General features: G+C 43.8%; 1 long non-coding RNA gene across 1 annotated transcript in view; it reads left to right on the forward strand.

Moving 5' to 3' along the window:
- The window catches only part of LOC110260213, a 191,153-nt gene that overhangs the window by 100,495 nt on the left and 72,139 nt on the right, over positions 1-18,519 (forward strand). Inside the window, exon 3 of the long non-coding RNA XR_002343061.1 lies at positions 500-680. This is a non-coding gene — a long non-coding RNA (uncharacterized LOC110260213). The remainder of the gene's footprint in view (positions 1-499; positions 681-18,519) is intronic.

The following is an 18,519-nucleotide window of genomic DNA, read 5'->3' on the forward strand; positions in this document are numbered from 1 at the left end:
GTGAAAATTATAGGAACCAATACAAAATCAGTGGTGGTTTTCCATCTCAAGGGATTAAAATGGGAAAACCCAGTGTGTTCACGGCTCATCTAAGTTGTGCCATGTGTCTGTACTTTGTTCCTGTTTATCGTTGAACAAAATCCCATTGTACTTATGTACCACAGATTTATGTATCTGTTCATCCATTAATGGGCATTTGGGTTGTTTCTACATTTTGGCCAGTGAAGAAAAAAAAAAAAATGGGAAAACCACTCCACACTCTATCACCTGCTGCCTGGATGTTTGCTTCTGTTGTCATTCTTCCCACACATGAGCCTCCTGGCATCATCTCATATGCTCTACGGAACCAACATGTGTCTGAGTCAGGCAGGATCACTGGATCGTTTCACTGAACAGTTCCCTTCAGATCCTGTTCAATCACTCTCGCTTTATCCGAAGATCTCTATCCTGGTTTTTATTCTTTCGTTCAGTCACTTATTCAAACTTACTGTGTCTCTAGCGTATGCACGGTGAAAGGAAGTGTGAACCTGCCACTGGAGCAATGAGTCAGTGTCCATAGCCTGCACTGGGGACCTCAGGGGAGGCATTCTGGAGTGAGCCTGAGCGATGACTGAACAGAGGTGTTGACTACCTGTGCCTGTGGAAGGTTCATCATCTGCTTGAAGCTGAGCATCCTGTAGGTATGTTCCCTCTCTGAGAGGTTTCCATCAAGTCTTTGGCCTTTAAGACATAATACTCTCTGATATTTGCTATTTGTATTCTTTGTGATGATAGCCGTTCTGAAAGGTGTGAAGTGACATCTCGTTGTGATTTTGATTGACATTTTCCTGATGATTAGCTACATTGAGCATCTTTTCATGTTCCTGTTTGGCCATCTGCATGTCCTCTTTGGAAAAATGTCTATTCAGTTCATCTGCCCATTTTCTAATTAGGTTGTTTTGTTTTGTCTTTTTCATTTGATGTTGAGTTCTCTGAGCCGTCTGTATATGTGGATATTAGTCATTTATCGGTCATATCATGTGCAAATATTTTATCCCATTCAGTAGGTTGTCTTTTCATTTTGAACACAAATAACAAATGTTGGGAAGGATGTGGAGAAAAGGGAACACTTGTACACTGTTGGTGGGAATGTAAATTGATGCAGCCACTGTGGCAAATAGTATGGCAGTTTCTCAAAAAAATTAAAAATAATAGATTTATTATATTTAGACTGGATATGTAATGATGTCCTACTGTGTAGCACAGGGAACTATATCCAGCCTCTTGGGATAGACCATGATGGATGATAATATGAGAAAAAGAATGTATATATATATAATATATATATATATAAAATATATATGTATATGTATATATGTATGAGTCACTATGCTGTACAGCACAAATTGACATAATACGGTAAATCAACTATACTCTAATTTTTTTTTTTTTAAAAAGAACTATCATACGAACCAGCATTTCCACTCTTGGGTATATATCTGAAAAAAAATAAAAATACTAATTTGGTAAGATACATGCACCCCAATGTTCATAGCAGCATTATTTACAGTTGCCAAGATAAGGAAACAACCAAAGTACCTATCAACAGATGAATGGATAAGGAAGATGTGGTATGTATATTCGGTGAAATATTACTAATCCATAAAAAGGAATGACTTGGAGGGCATTGTGCTAAGTGAAATAAGACAGGCAGAGAGAGACAAATACTGTATGATGAAAGTTATATGTGGAATCTAAAAAATACAACAAACTAATGGATATGACAGAAAAGGAGACTCGCAGCTATAAAGAACAAACTAATGTTTATCAGTGGGTAAGGGGGTGGGTGTAAGATAGGCTCCAGGGTGTATTGTACAACACGGGAAATACAGCCAATGTTTTGTGATAACTGTAAATGAAAAGTAACCTTTCAAAACTGTTTACAAGTTTTTAAATTTAAAAAATAACAATATATTAAAAGTAAAATATAACCATTAAAAAAGCCACACTACTCTACTCTCTTATGCAACACTTGGCTTTAAATGTGGTTAGGAAAGCAAAACAAAAGAAAACAAAAAGGTCTTGAGATATCTGAGCAACTTGTCCTATATTATTTCCCACCTACCTGTCCCAAATGTAATTGTGTGTCACCTGACATCTACTTTCTCTTTTGATTGATTGTGGTTGATTGTGTTCATGCTCTTTGTGGCTTCTGAAAAAGGACTGTAGCCAGTTCTGTATGATGGCTCTTAAAACATCTGCCTAGACGCCCACTTTTGCTCATGTGTCACTGAGCCAAGAGAAAGCACGTGGTTATCGTATGGTTCTGCCACAGTTCTGTTCCCATCTGCCACAAGAATGGCAAAACCCAAGGAGAAGCTACCCTTCATTGTATGTTCAGATTGCAGTGGACGTAGAGCAGAGTCTGAGACAATCCACTGTGGACACACGTACGGGCGAGAAATAGAGCATTGCTGTTGAATGACATAAAGACGTTGGATTCCTTGTTACTGTGGAATAACTTAGCCTAAGATGACTCATACATTCTTCATGTCTCACTCCTCTGGACATAGCATAGGTATATGGTTTTTCAGATAGTTCAACCCAGATCTTTTAATAAACAGTTTTATTCAGGTTGTTCTTCGTGGGTTCTGGTGGCATGTCCTACCTTATGCAGGTGCTTTAAATCCCAGATCCATAAGTAAAGAACCCCCCTCCTGATGACCACTGTTGATCGATTGGGCATTCTTTTTTTTTTTTTTTCTTTTTGTTTTTTATTACTCAAATGAATGTATCACATCTGTAGTTGGATAATGATCATAACAATCTAATTTCACAGGATTTCCATCCCACAGCCCAAGCACATCCCCCCACCCCCCAAACTGTCTCCTCTGGAGACCATAAGTTTTTCAATGTCTGTGAGTCAGCATCTGTTTTGCAAAGAAGTTCAGTCTGTCCTTTTTTCAGATTCCACATGTCAGTGAAAGCATTTGAGGTTGGTGTCTCATTGTATGGCTGATTTCACTTAGCATGATAGTTTCTAGGTCCATCCATGTTGCTAAAAATGCTGGTATTTCGTTCTTTTTGATGGCTGAGTAATATTCCATTGTGTCTATGTACCACATCTTCTTGATCCACTCCTCTGTCGATGGACATTTAGGTTGTTTCCATGTCTTGACTGTTGCAAATAGTGCTGCAATGAACATCGGCGTACATGTGTCTTTGAGAGTCATGGTTTTCTCTGGATGGATGCCCAGGAGTGGGATTGCTGGATCAAATGGGAGTTCTATGTTTAGTTTTCTGAGGCATCTCCATACTGCTTTCCACAGTGCGATTGGACATTCTTAAAGTCAGGTCATCTTACTCTGAAGGGGATGGGAGAACTTGGATGTCATATCCTTTCTGCATAAACAGATTCTTCTTATAAGCCCAAGGTCATCACTCTTTGGGCTTATGTCAGCTGTCAATTATCTTCAAATAAATCACAATGAAACAAAAAATTTATGTAAATCAGACTTAAATACTTGAAATAAGACCAAATTTGTTTAAAAGTCTCAGTGATTAACCCTTCGTAGTCATACCCATTACATTTGTATAATGTGTTGTCATTTACACAGTGTTTTCACATGCGCACTTTTGTTAAATTCTTATAATAATGCCACGAAGTACAAATCTTTAGTATTATTGTTTTTACAAGTGAAAAATCTTTCAGGTCTCCAGGACATGTTCAGGAAAATTGTCCTGGAGTCACAAGAGAATAAATTAATTTTAAAAATAACCCTACAATATTTTAAAATGGGATTTGAGATACCTATCTACATAATTATCCAAATATGTGCCAAGTGTCATGCATTGGGGATTGTAAATTAAATAAGATACACATAGACCTCGGCTTTGTATGATTTACAGGTCAACAGAAACACATTTTAAAAAACCAACTTAAAATGTTCTAAATTTAACTATTTAATTAAATTATGATAAAGCAGAAATCCGGGGTGCTATGGAAGTGATTTTTAAGGGTCTGACCTGATCTGGAATGAACAGCAAAGATTTCCTTACAGTTACTGAGTTTTGAAAGACATGAAAATGTGCCAGATGACAGTGCTGAGCAGGCAAGTGAGACAATGTCTTCAGTTGATGGAAACAGTATCTAGAAAGTGACTCAGGTGGAGAGGAACATGATGTGTGGAGGAAAGGAAAGGAAAACTGATGCAGCTGCAGGGCGGGCAGTGATAAACTTAGAACTGTTGATGCTGGTAGGAAGACGTGACTCTGATCCAGCCTACCTTGTGGACCAAGTTGAGGGTACCAACTTTTCCTTAGAGCAATGGGAGGTCATTTCAAGCAGGGGAATGTCATGATTAAGTCTGCATTTTTGAGAGCTCATTCCTACTGTTGTGAAGAAACAGAGAGGAGCAGAAATAAACTCTGGCAGACAAGGCTGGAGACCAGGCACAGACATGGTCCCTACCATGAAGAAAACAGTTTTATTCAGAACTAGCCATCAACTCCATACGTGATTGTGACGACAATATTGTCAGAAGCCAAGCAAGGCTTCAGAGAGCTGTTACCTCAGAAGGTAACAGCTCTCTGAAAGATGTAGGTGCCAGTGGCTGCTTTCCTTGATTTTCCCTTTTATTTCTGGACACATCTGATGAAAGACGTGCATCATGCTTCCTTTTTTTTTTTTTTTTTTTTTTTTTTTTGGTCTTTTTTAGGGCTGCAGGTGCAGCATATAGAGGTTCCCAGGCAAGGGGTGGAATCAGAGCTATAGCTGCCAGCCTACACCACAGCCACGCCCATCATGCTTTCTTTATTCTCTGCATTTCCGATGCTTTGCCATCTGGGGCCTTGCTGACACCGGAACTGCCTTCCCAGGGCTGATGAACTCCTAGAAATATTAAATGAAGGATCCATGAGTGTGCCTTTTATGTGCAAACTAACCAACATAGAACCCCTGCCCCAGCTGCCTCCTTCAAGGAGCTGCTCTCCTGCCCTCATCACCAGGGCTGGCACCAGATAACTAGATTCAGCCCCATGCCCAGAACCTACCAAAATGATTGGCATTAGCCCATCGGACACTTAGGCAACCTGACCTGTTCCTTCCCACAGAAGCCTACATTCTCCTTCTACCCCCTCCGCCCCTACAGACCCTGGTGCTCCCACCCCCGCCCCACCCCATGAGGTCCTCTGTGCTGTGGGTGCCTCCTTCCAGTGGGACTCTGAGTAATGAACTGCTTTTTAAAGGCAGTTGTCTTATCTGTCGGCCTCACCCTATCTGACTTATAATAAAACCTATGTTTTAAAACAATTGGAATCTAATATATGGCACAAGGAACCTTTCCACAGACGAGAAAATCATGGACTTGGAGAATAGACGTGTGGTTGCCAAGGGGGAAGGGGAGGGGGTGGGAGGGACTGGAGCTTGGGGTAAATAGATGCAGAATGCTGCCCTCGGGATGGATTAGCAATGGGATCCTGCTGTGTAGCCCTGGGAATCTGTCTAGTCACTTATGATGGAACACGTAATGTGAGAAAAAAGAATGTCTACATGTATGTGTAACTGGGTCACCATGCTATACAGTAGAAAAAATATATATATAAATAAATGATAAAAAAATTTTACTCTTTACTATGTAATTTGGTTGAGAATGAGACCACAAATAAAGAATATATAGTCAGGAAAAAAAAAAAAAAAAAACAATTGTAACATAAAGCCTTCAAGTAAAGCTCAACTTTCTGGGACATAGTATCCAACATTTACAGGGGGCGTGCTGTGTGCTAGGTCTCGTTCTAAACACGGCCTGCATTAACTCAACCAGTCCTCACAACACGCTACTGTTTAGGGGTGAGGGTGTCACAGCCGTCAGAGATTGCAGCCACCTCCCCACTGGTGAGCCCTGAGGAAGCTTAGGATGTGGAAACTCAGGCTCTGGCCCCAGATGGCTGAGGTGCATATGAAAGGAATGATTTCATTGAGCCTAGACTCTTGCATCTTCCCCGACGTAGAAAAACCCTAAATCCTTTAACTTGAGTTATCTGCTTTTCTTTTATTAACAGTAATCTTTTGGTCCTACTACCTGCCCTTTGTAGCAAAACTCCTATATATCCCAGGTCCCCCCCTCACTTCCCTGGAGTGGTTTTTTAGGGTTACTTAAGATGCTGCCTCCTGGGCTTAAGTCCTGAGTTTGGTCCACCGTAACTCTCACCTTCTAGGTGAGGCGTATTTCATAGTCGACGGGGGACTAGTCTCACCCGATCTTACAGGTGGGCAAATGAAGGCCTGGTGGGTGAAGTGACGCTCCCTACATCACATAGCTTGTAAGTGGCAGAGCTGGGCTCCAAGCCCATTTCTGTTGACTCCAAAGACCTCCCTACCGATGTGACAGCTAATTCCTCTGGGAAATGTGGAGGAAACAGTAGAGAACCTTCTCTAGGCTATAACGTGCATGAAAGAGAGCGAGAGAGAGCGAGAATTGCTGCAGAGGATGCCTGGTCATGGGGCCGTGGGTGAGAAAGTGGGGAAACAGGAGCCATGAGAATAGTTGTTCACACTCAGAGAGGAAAACTGTGCCCCCGGCAAAGGGCACGTAGTTGAATTTTCCTTAAATGGGTACCAAGGCCAATATGGTCACTCTCAGAGGCCACATTTGCCTCTTGGCCAGTTCTAATTATCAGCATTGATGCCTTCTATAGACAATTATCCAGGCTTGGGGAGCTGCCTCAGTAAGTAATTGGAGTGCAGGGAGCTCTGGCAGGTTATTCACACAGACTTCCTCCCCCCACACCCTTGCTCCAAATGCAGTCAGCACAGCCTGAGTGGGAGCAATCAGGCCTCTGCAAAGCCAGCCCAGGGCTGTCGAGCAAATTGCAAAGCTGAACTCTCTGCATTAAGAGAAACCCATTAGCACCACAGAGCTATTGTAGCTGTCACATCACTGGGTGCCTGGCCATGCCTGCCTGCTCTTCCTCTGAGCCTGGCTGTCAGGGATTGGCTATGCCTTTGAGATGGATCAGAGCAAAGTTGTACTCCACTCGCTCTGACTTCTCGAGGAAGGAGTTCTTACCCAATAAAATAAAAGGCTGGTTTTCCTCCACTCGCACCTCCTTCCCATTAAACACTTCTGAGACTGACTGCCCAGAGTCAGCACAGACGCCAGAGGTTAAGGGCTCAGTGCCACAGGGCTGTTACTGACCTCAGATGGGCAACGGCAAGTCCCAGGGGGTCACCTGTCCTTCTGGCTGATAGGCTCTGATTTGGGGGTTCCTGATTCTCCCCTTTAGCTTGATAATTCGCTGGAATAGCTCACAAAGCCCAGAGAAACAGGGGACTTACTCTTGCTGACTTATTACAGAGGATACAGGAACAGCCTAATGGAGAGGTTTGTGGACAGACGCACAGAGATTCCAAGCCCTCTCCGGGTATGACTCTCCCAGGACCTCCATGTCCTCACCAACCCGGAAGCTCTCCAGATGACTTTGGTGAGGGTATTTATGGAGGCTTCTTTAGCAAGGCGTGATTGATTAAAGCAGTCATCATTGGTGACTAATTCAACCCCCAGCCTATCTCCCTTCCTTGGAGCGGGGGTAGCACTGGAAGTTTCAACCCTCTTGTCATCTCTAATCCAGAGGTTGGTTCCTTTGGCAACCAACCTCCCATTTATAGGAACTTTGCACAAGTCCCCTCATTAACATAAACTTGAGTGTGGTTGAAAGGAGTTTGTTGGGGGTAACAAAAGACACTTTTTTTTTTTTTTTTTTTTTTTACCTTTACCACCCCAGAGCAATTTCAGAAGCCAGGAAGGAAAACCAAATATACATTTTTTATTGTGTCACAATATCGCATGGGATCAGGGGCACGTGATAGGAGTAATTCAATTACTTTCTAACCCTTCTCTGGTGAGTTGTTAGACTGTCCCAAAAAATGGACCAAATAAGAGACATAAACAGAATAAAACCAGCATATCCCAGTATTGGCCAATCCTAGTTGGTGCCTGCAGTCAGGATTGGGGAGAAGCACTGTGTGACACACATAAGTACAGCCTGGCCTGGTACCAAATGGTCAGTGCTAAGGTAAAAAATGTGACCCCCTAGCCCAATCTGCTCCCTATTGTTTGGACTTGCATCCAAAAGGAGAGTTTCAGATGTGAAACCTTAGGCTGAGTCTCCCTAGGACAGTGCGTCTTTTAGAATGCACTTCATTTTTTTTTTCAAATACCATACGACATCACTTATATCTGGAATCTAATATGCGGCACAAACGAACCTTTCCACAGAAAAGAAAATCATGGACTTGGAGTCTTGTGGTTGCCAAGGGGAAGAGGGAGTGGGGTGGATGGGGAGCTTGGGGTTAATAGATGCAAACTATTGCCTTTGGAATGGATGAGCAATGAGATCCTGCTGTGTAGCACTGGGCACTATGTCTAGTCACTTATGATGGAGCATGAGAATGTGAGAAGAAAAATGTATGCATGTATGTGTAACTGTGTCACAATGCTGTACAGTAGAAAAAAATTTATATTGCGGAAATAACATTTACCAAAAAAAAAAAAGAAAAAAAAAAGCTAAAAAAAAATAGAATGCACTCTAAATGTTCTCTGCTTCCATCAGCACCTTCCCGCAAAGCAGCCTGACTTCCCACTCTAGCCACAAACATGAAGCATCTCCATCTAACATGTGGCCTTCACATCTGACCCTTCTTCCCAATTAGTGTCCACCTTTCCCAGCACAATCGTTCTGCTATCAGAAACTTTTCTTTGCCTGCTTTTCATGGTTGAGAAACATCTCCAAGTCATCAACAACCTCTCTCTTGTGTCTTTTCCTACTTCTGAATGCTGTTTCCATTTCCATCATGCCCTCCCACTTTGCTCTAATAAGATGCTTCCAAGAAACCAGCTTCCTTCTTCCGTCTGCCTGTCTTCTCACGTCCTTATTTATCTACTGGTTCGCTTCTCTTCCCTCCACAAGCTGTGTCTGGGTGGCGTTGGATAAAGACGCTACATTTCCCACAGCATTGAAATAGACATTGTGTTCCTGAAGCTTTTGAAAAGTGGAGGTGGGTTGGCACCCAAATATCCTCAAGCATTGTGACGGGGAAAGCTGCATCTTTTTTCTTACTCAGCCAAGCCAAACACCCTTTCTGTTTGCCTTTTAATTTACATCCCGAAGAAAGATAAATTGTAGTACACAATTCCTGAAAAGTGGGTGAAGAATGACATTTTAATAAAGTAGGATTGTGGGCGTGAATCATGGCTGCTGAGGACTGACAGGCAGAATAAAATGAAAACGATTCTCTGCTGCACAGCTTAATTGTATGTCTCCGTGTTCTCCAGCATTTTCCATCAGTGGCATCCTGGGGACTCGTGCCTGAATGCAAAGCAAGCTCACCCACCTTTCCATGCCAACCTACCACCCTTGTGACATGTGTCTGTTATGTACACAGAGCGACACCAGTGCTTAAGAAACACACAGTAACTTTACTTTTGTTCCTTCATATTATTTTATGACAAAGACTATTTTGCTCAAACCACATGGACCCTTCTCTCTTTAGAAATTGTCTTTATATGCCAGTGTTTCTAAAACACTGGATTATAAAGAGTCAGCTATTTAACTGGATCTCGATAAATGAATTCAGAGCCAACACCCACATCTCCTGAAATTGGTTTGTCACTCTGTGGTTATATCACATGTTTAATGCCAGTGATGTTTTCAAGTATAATAAGATCATTGGATTCTCAAGATCCAGCTTCGTCAATCTTTTCTTAACTACACACTCCTTCCAAGCTTGAAAGATGGAAGATAGTTCACCACTGATGAAATTTAAAAGAAACTGCTTTGGAATGTTGAAACATTTTGAGGATAACAGGAGAGCTTTGAAAGGACAATTTAAGTGACATATCCAACTTGAATTAGTAAGTTATTGAATGTTCAATTTGAAAATGCCAACTTCATATCCATGAAGTTACACAGATGTTGAAAGCAGACAGTCCTGGGCTTAAAGCCCACCTCTGACCCTGAAAAAGGAGGTGGAATGATTTATCTGAGCCTTGGTTTTCCAAAGGATAAAGTGGGAATAATTGCGTACAGAGGGTAGAGCTATTGTGAGAACAGAGACACACATGAAGCTTAATCATTTAGTGTCCAGGTGTGAAAATGAAACCACAGTGCACCTTTTAGATAGAGGATCAAATACACGGACTTGGTCACCCCAGGATCAGAAAGCTGAGAGAGGAAGTTCCTGTTGTGGCTGAGTGGGTTACCAATGTACCCATGAGGACTCAGAGTGATCTCTGGCCTCACTCAGTGGGTTAAGGATCCGGTGTTGCAGTGAGCTGTGGTGTGGGTTGCAGATTCAGGCAGCTTGGATCCCTTGTTGCTGTGGCTGTGATGTAGGCCTGCAGCTGTAGCTCCAATTCAACTCCCAGCCTGGGAACTTTCCTATGCTGCAGGTGCAGTCCTAAAAAAAGAAAGCAAAAGCACAAAAAAGAAAAAAGCTGATAGAGCAAATTAAAATTATTAACTGCAAGTCAGTGACTTCCCATAGAACTGAAGGAAGAGAAGAAGAGAGGAATATTACCAGAAACGAGAAGCCAGTAGGGAGCATGTTGGGCAGTTGTTGGCACAGCAAGGAAGAAAAAGCAAACTCAGCACGTTCTCGGCGTCAAAGGCCTGATTCCATTTCCCAGCGGACCGACGGGAGGAGAAGGGAACTTGTCACAGAGGTGAAGTATCAGGCCCTGGGACCAGGCTGTCTGGGTTCGGATCCACCCCGGCCTTGCTTGCTCTGTGTCTTGAACAGACCATGTGGCCTCTTCATTCTTCAGCTTGCCATTGGTGACGGGGGGACAAGAAGACCACGCATCTTCTGAGGACTCAGTGAACCAAAACATGCACTACATGCAAAATATGTGCTAGATGCAAAGTCTGACCCATAGTCAATGCAACGTGAATGTCTGCTAATACCATCAGTAACACTGTCCTCCTGCCATTGTCACTCTTCTCCTTGAGTCTTAGGGCAGAAGCACCCTCCCACATGGAAAACTGGAAGAAGGTAAAGTAAATGTTATCTCCGCCGACTGGGCTTGTCCTTCCTGATGAGCTGTCTCCTCCGTGACTGTCAGCTTATGAAGACGAGGGTTACTTCTTTTTGGATGCAAAGTTTTCTCTGCTCTATAGCCCTGTGCCTGGCTTGGGAGAGGAGTGCAGCGAACATTTGCGGCCTGAGTAAAATGCATGGAAACTCCTAATTTCTGATTTGGGCAGCTGGGTGGATGGTGGCGCCATTCTTTTATTTAGGGCCCTATTGAGAGAGGTCAGGACGTAGATGGAAACTGAAGTTACACAACTGGACGGTGTTGTTCCAGGGAAATGTCTGGAACGGAAAAGTGTATTTATTTGTTTTTACCATATACTCTGTGCCAGCTATTGTTGCAGATACTGGGGAAACGAGATGAAACAGAAGTAGACACCAGTCCTTGCTCTCACGGAGCTCACATCTTCTTGGGGCCGTCTGATAGTAATAGGATACTCTAGTAATAGGTCAGTTACCCAGACTGTTCAGAATAAAGTGAGTGCCATGGCAGAGGTTGAAATGGTATTTATTTCCCAATTTTTTAATGAAAGTATTGTTGATTTACATTATATTAGTTTATATTAGTTTCAGGTGTGCAACATAGTGATACAATATTTTTATAGATTATACTCCATTAAAAGTTATTACCAGAATACAGCTATAATTTTCTGTGCTATACAATATACCCTCTTTAAAAAAATTTATTGCAGTATAGTTGACTTACAAAGTTGTGTTAATTTCAGGCATATAGCGGCATAAATCAGTTCTGCATATGCTATACAACACTCCATTGTGGCTTTTCTGTTTTACGTATCAGTTTGTATCTCTCCTAACCCCATAACCCTAACATGCCCCCCACTTCCCTCTCCCATGGTTACCTATTGTCTGTTCTCTGTATCAGGGAGGCTGTTTCTGTTTTGCGTATACATTCGTCTGTATTATTTTTAGATTCACCTAAAATGGTATCACGCAGAGGCTGTCATTTTAAGTGTGATCAGGATAGGCCTAGCGGAGGACTTTGGACAAAGACTCGGAGGGAGTGAGGGAGTGGACCCCAGGACCACCTGGGAGAGGGTGCCGGGAGGATGCGGAGGTACCAAACGTGAACCCCCTGACTCAGGAGCACATGCCCTGTGCCCCCAGCACAGCACGAGGCCTCTGCCCCCACGAAGGAAGCAAGAGGGACGTGGAAGACGCAGTCTTCTGGGTGGGGAAGTGCAGGCAGTGGAAGACCCTCTGGGATGTGGCTCTGCTCCCTGTGAGATGGAGAGTGGGAGGGCTGAACACAGGCACAACGGGACTCGCTGTTTTAAAGGATCCCTTTGCCCACCGGTGTCACCATAGCGCTGCGGGTGAGTGCGGACAGGGCAGAGCAGGTGGGACGTGCTTGCAACACTTCACCTGAGAAACAAAAGCCAGCTTGGACCATAGTGGTCGCAGAGGAAGTTGTGAGAAAAAAGTCCGATGTGGGTACATATGAATGCCAAGCCAAGCCAACGGGCTGTTTTAAGGGGTCAGATATGGTTACTAGAAAATAAAAGGAAGTCAAGAATATCTTAAATGCTGAAAGAATTTCATTGTGTAAAGAGCAGGGCTGTGTGAAAAGCTGGGCCTTTCCCAGCCATCAGACACACTGATATTTAAGGATGGGCAAAAGAAGACAAACCATTAAAGGCACTGAATGGGAGAGGCCAGAGAAGGAAAAATACTCAGGAATATTTCCAAGGAAAACAAGAAAGTACGTGGCGGGTCAGTCCTTAAGAGGGCATATGGGATGATGCCGCTGCTCGAGGTTATTCCGTTTATCCTGGGGCTTAGACACTGACTGTATCTCAACTAATATGGAATAACTTTTCCTTATAGAGAAGAACCAAAGATTGGTGGGTGGATAGTTCAGCCTTGAAACTGACGTGAAGCAGAAACGAAAAGTGAGGGGAGAAAGAACTGAGCACGGATGGGAATGTGGTTGGTGCTGGCATGTGCACTGCCCTCTGTGCGTTGTGGTGGCAAAGGAAAAAATGAGCACTTAATGTAAATCTTTATGGGGAAAAAGCTTGCGACACGTTAATTAGTTTTCTTTCACTCCTATAACAAATTACCAGAACAACAAAGACTTGTGATCCTACAGTTCTGGAGTCAGAAATCCAAACTGGGGTTCATGGGGCTGAAGCCAGGGTGCCAGCAGGGCCGTCTCCTTCTGCAGGCTCTGGAGGAGATTTGTTTCCTTGCCTCTTCCAGCTCCTAGATGCTCCCACATTCCTTGGCTTGTGGCCCCTTCCTCCATCTTAAAGGAGGCACTGGAACATCTTCCTTCCACTGCTTCCTTTCTCCCGGCTCTCCTCTGTCCTCCAGATGGTCCCCAGACTGCATACAGAATATCCCAATGAAACAAAGGCCGGGCTTCAGAGGTGAGCATGGAGAGGGGGCCTTTTCTTTGTGGTAGTTATCAGACACAGGAGCTGTCCTGATTCTCTGTCCACTTGGGTACTGGGCCTTTCGAGAAGCAGGATTGAGTAGCCAGGGGAGGGAAGCAGAGTGCAAGCTTACATTTCAAAACCAACAGCTTCCACAAAATCAAATCATGCAGTGTTATCTAAGGGGTTGGGGGGGAGGCAGATATTCTTCTACCCTTTTAGCTTCTCCGGCTGCTCTAAGAATGAAGACAGCATGCAATAGATTAATAGGCAAAAAACCAAACATGTATCCATGGGAGAGACCCAGAAAGACTTAGTAACTCATCCAAATGGCCAAAACTTAACCTTAAATGCCATCTTCAGCTAAAGACAGAAGAGGATACTGGGGTAATAGTTTGGAACTTCAAAGAGGAGGAAGGCAGTTTACATGGAGAGAGAAAGGCAAATGCTTGGTAAAGAAATGTTTGCTGAGCCAGGCAGCGACAGTGGGACACAGGAATTTTAACCGAGAGACTTTGCTGGGTTCCCCCGTCGACACGGCTAGTTCATACTGTGGTTTTCTATGGTGATGGCTCCCTTCCTGGAACAAGTCCCCGGTCTACACTCTCGAGGCAGTGAGGGAGAAGTCAGAGTTCCTTCCTCAGTCTTTTGGGTCTGGATTATTTTCAGTCCGAAATAATTTGCCTGCCTAAGAGATATTTTGGGGTGGCAGGTTTTGCTCCCCGGCAGGGTATTTAGTAGCTAAGATGAGGAAGTGAGGAAGGTGAAGGCTGCAGTGAGAAAGAGAAGACTGGCTTAGCCACTCCAAAGTGCAGACTAAAGACACGAATGTGAACACTGATGGGCCAGAACAGAGAAATGTCAGTAACTAATCACCAAGAATGATGGGTAAGAGCAGGAAGAGTCCTGCTCAAACCTCTGCAGCAGAGAAACCCCTTCCCAGCCAAGCAAAACTACAAACAAAGGGAGTTCAGTGAGCAGGAGTCAGAATTCATCATGAGATGAGAACACACAAAAGTAAATTCCATCCAAATATCAGATAATTTAGAGGCCCGGGGATGCTTGCCTTTACCCGGGCAGCCTGCAGTCAGGGACAAAGAGACTGCATCGCTCCAAGGACAACACATAGAATATCCTATCTTCATTTATTTTCAATTCACTGCTCTGCCCACAAAAGCGTCTAAGAGCAGGTAGGTGGTGGAAAGTGGGAAACGACCTGCGGCTGTGACAAAATGCAGATCATGGCGCCGAGAGGCTGTCTCATTGCTCGGGAATGTGAACCGGTTTTTAAAACCTTCCTGAGACCTGGGGGTCTGCAGCTCAGAAGTGGCCGCGAGGGTGTGAGGGAACTAACGCGGGGAGTGGAGGTGCACGAGGGTCCTGCTCGGCTCAGACCTCGGGGCGTCTCCTGGGTCTACAAAGCCCAACTCTGGGCAGGTGCTCGGGCTGCAGCTTCAGGGTGTGCGCAGAAGTCCTGCACAGCCCTCCCATGCACCGAAAATACTAAGTCCCTGGCCCCCTGTCCTTGTTAAACTCCCTTCATCTCCGAAAAAAAAGAAAATCAATAGCGAGTAACTCGCCTCTCATCACCTCCCTGCTCTCCTCCCTCGGCAACCTCCCCCGACTCAGTCAAACTTACTGGGCTGCACTTGGGGGGAGGGCAACTCTATTTGTTGTGAGCAACAATGCGAGAGCTAATGAGATGAGTGTTCGAAGACAGTCTCCTAAGAAACGTATACAGAACTCATGTAGCTCACTTCTGTCAACACCTAATCGATGAGGAAGCTAGTATCATTATTCCCATTGCCATGCATGGCTGTGTTGGAGCTCGAGTCCAAACCAGTATAAAAACCTGTAGGAAATACATACAAGATCAGCATTTATCTTACGATCGCCTGGCTCTACGTCACGAGACAAAAGGAAAAAGTCAAGGTTCCGAATGAGAAGGCATTATTCTGGGTTTGCATAACTGACATCCTTATCTGTTAGTGGCTTGAATAAGCCCAGCAGCCGTTATAAGATCATTAGAAAAGGGTAGCACAGGTCCAGAAGGCCAGTCGGTTGCACTCTAATCACAGGAGAAGCAGCAACCCTGACAGGGGCCCCAGGGAAAATGTATTGAAGCAGCTAGAAGAGTTTAATGAGTGAATCAAGGTAGGAGAATCTCTACCTGCGCACTAGTGGACACGGTCTATCCCTGGGGACGCAGATGAGCTGAGGGACAGCTCGTCCCCCTCTTCCTCTTCTTGGTCCCATGGCAGCAGCAGATGTCTGAGAGAACTCAGAGATGTGAGCAAGGATAGAGGCAGAGGAGGGGAAAGCATCCTTGAATCAAATACGTCGGCTTGGCTCAGCAGACCTCAGCCTAGCCCCGAGTCCCCTCCCACCACTGACATGGGGGTTTAGGGTAAGTCTTTGGGCATTCATTTCCAGAACCCAGACGGGAGTGGGACTTGAGGAAGAGGATGAGAATACAGCCTCCTAATTGCAGTAGAATCTAACTTTCAAACCTCCTTTTCAGCGGGCATCTGGATGATCTGTTTAATGCGACCAATTGCCCGGGTCTCTTTCCTGCCCAGCAGCCTGTGGAGAGAAGCACCGGGGAGAAAACGATGTAACGAGGACCAGGCTCAGGACAAGCTGAAGTGCCTGGCACAGAAGCATCCTGGTCTGCAGCAGGGGCCCCCTGATTACCGCAGATCTCAGGAAACCTTGGCACTGCCCTGATCCAAATGAGATGCCAGCATCAGGGAACGTTCCTTCTCCATGCATGTCTTTTTTTTCCTTTCCTCTTCAGGGTGATGAGATGTTGGATGATAAAAGTAAAATATTTTAGCCATGTTACAATTTGTAAAGCGCACCCTGCAACTACCTTGGCTGGATAAGCCTGGTTCACCCCTGCTCTGATGTTCCCCAAACCAGCTTTCACCAAAATAGTGAACACCCTGCAGTTCCTGATCTGTCTGACGGATCGTTACAACAGTGTTTTGCAGTATTATCACACTCAGTTCACTAAAGCATGCCAAGGCACAGCGAGGTTAGGAAATTCACCGAAAAAGAGACAATTTGCCGTCAAAGTTTATATTTATTAAGCTGCAGCAGGCGTGGTGATAATCACTCTGTGGAGACAATGGCAGTAACCAACCCCCACCCTGCAACCTCTTGAAGTGGGTATTATTTATCATCATTTTCATTTTATACATAAGGAATCATAGACTGGCACTGATTAAATAACTTACCTAAACACATACACCTAGAAAGATTCAGAGCTGGAATGCAGGCAGTGCAACTGCAGGCCCTCTTCTAAAATTCCTTGTTGAATTGCTAGTTCACAAAGACCTTGGCTTTGAGCAAAGGTCTTCTAGGTGAGGACACAGCACACGGAATACGTAATACATCTAGATAAAAATAAAATCCTGTTTAATATATAATTATAAATTATATATTGAAATACATAAAGGTTGTAAGTATGAAGTTATTTATCGCGTGAATCTCAGTAACCTGAAGATTTTCGGTTGCTTTGGTTTGGTTTGGTTTTAGTTGGCAGGTGTGCAAGTTTGCAGCTGCTGAGATGAAACTCATTGGTGGTTTAGATTCCTGGTTCTCAGAGGATAGGCAACAGATCTAGACAGGAATGGATAAAAAGAGAATCGGTCATTCTGTTGTTGGCAACACTAAGAGGGATTTTAGGGAGACCATCGGTATCTAATGGGAATTAGTGAATCTGCTTGCTGTGAGGTGTGCCATGGGCACTTGCTCCCATGGAAATGTCAGCAAAATTCAGAGTGATTATTATATTTGATACTTTTTTTTTTCTGGAAAATACAGACATTATAAGCCCTCTGTCAAAACTGTTGGGAGCATATGGGGACAGCCAATTTTTCCTTTTATATCAAGAGTGTAACTGACTCCCAGCCCAAAAGGAAGTTGAAAAAAAGAGCTGACCATACATGCATACTATGCAGAATAGGTATTCTTTTTTTTTTTTTTTTCCCACTGTACAGCAAGGGGGTCAGGTTATCCTTACATGTATACATTACAATTACAGTTTTTCCCCCACCCTTTCTTCTGTTGCAACATGAGTATCTAGACAAAGTTCTCAATGCTATTCAGCAGGATCTCCTTGTAAATCTATTCTAAGTTGTGTCTGATAAGCCCAAGCTCCCGATCCCTCCCACTCCCTCCCCCTCCCATCAGGCAACCACAAGTCTCTTCTCCAAGTCCATGATTTTCTTTTCTGAGGAGATGTTCATTTGTGCTGGATATTAGATTCCAGTTTTAAGTGATATCATATGGTATTTGTCTTTGTCTTTCTGGCTCATTTCACTCAGTATGAGATTCTCTAGTTCCATCCATGTTGCTGCAAATGGCATTATGTCATCCTTTTTTTATGGCTGAGTAGTATTCCATTGTGTATATATACCACATCTTCTGAATCCAATCATCTGTGGATGGACATTTGGGTTGTTTCCATGTCCTGGCTATTGTGAATAGTGCTGCAAAGAACATGCGGGTGCATGTGTCTCTTTTAAGTAGAGCTTTGTCCGGATAGATGCCCAAGAGTGGGATTGCAGGGTCATATGGAAGTTCTATGTGTAGATTTCTAAGGTATCTCCAAACTGTTCTCCATAGTGGCTGTACCAGTTTACATTCCCACCAGCAGTGCAGGAGGGTTCCCTTTTCTCCGCAGCCCCTCCAGCACTTGTTATTTGTGGATTTATTAATGATGGCCGTTCTGACTGGTATGAGGTGGTATCTCATGGTAGTTTTGATTTGCATTTCTCTTATAATCAGCGATGTTGAGCATTTTTTCATGTGTTTGTTGGCCATCTGTATATCTTCTTTGGAGAAATGTCAGAACAGGTATTCTTGTCACTTATACAGTAGCTTCATCATTATTTCTTCCTGCTTCCAATTTTTTAGTAATAAAAATACAGGCCATATGATTCTCTTTGCATTACAGAACAAAAGCAAAAACAAACATGCCTGCTCTACAGAACTTCCAAGTTTATGACGGAGCTCTGTGCAGCCCAGGGCCTGGGAGCTGACGTGTGA

This window comes from Sus scrofa, chromosome 4 (assembly GCF_000003025.6).
Source record: "Sus scrofa isolate TJ Tabasco breed Duroc chromosome 4, Sscrofa11.1, whole genome shotgun sequence".
NCBI lineage: Eukaryota > Metazoa > Chordata > Mammalia > Artiodactyla > Suidae > Sus > Sus scrofa.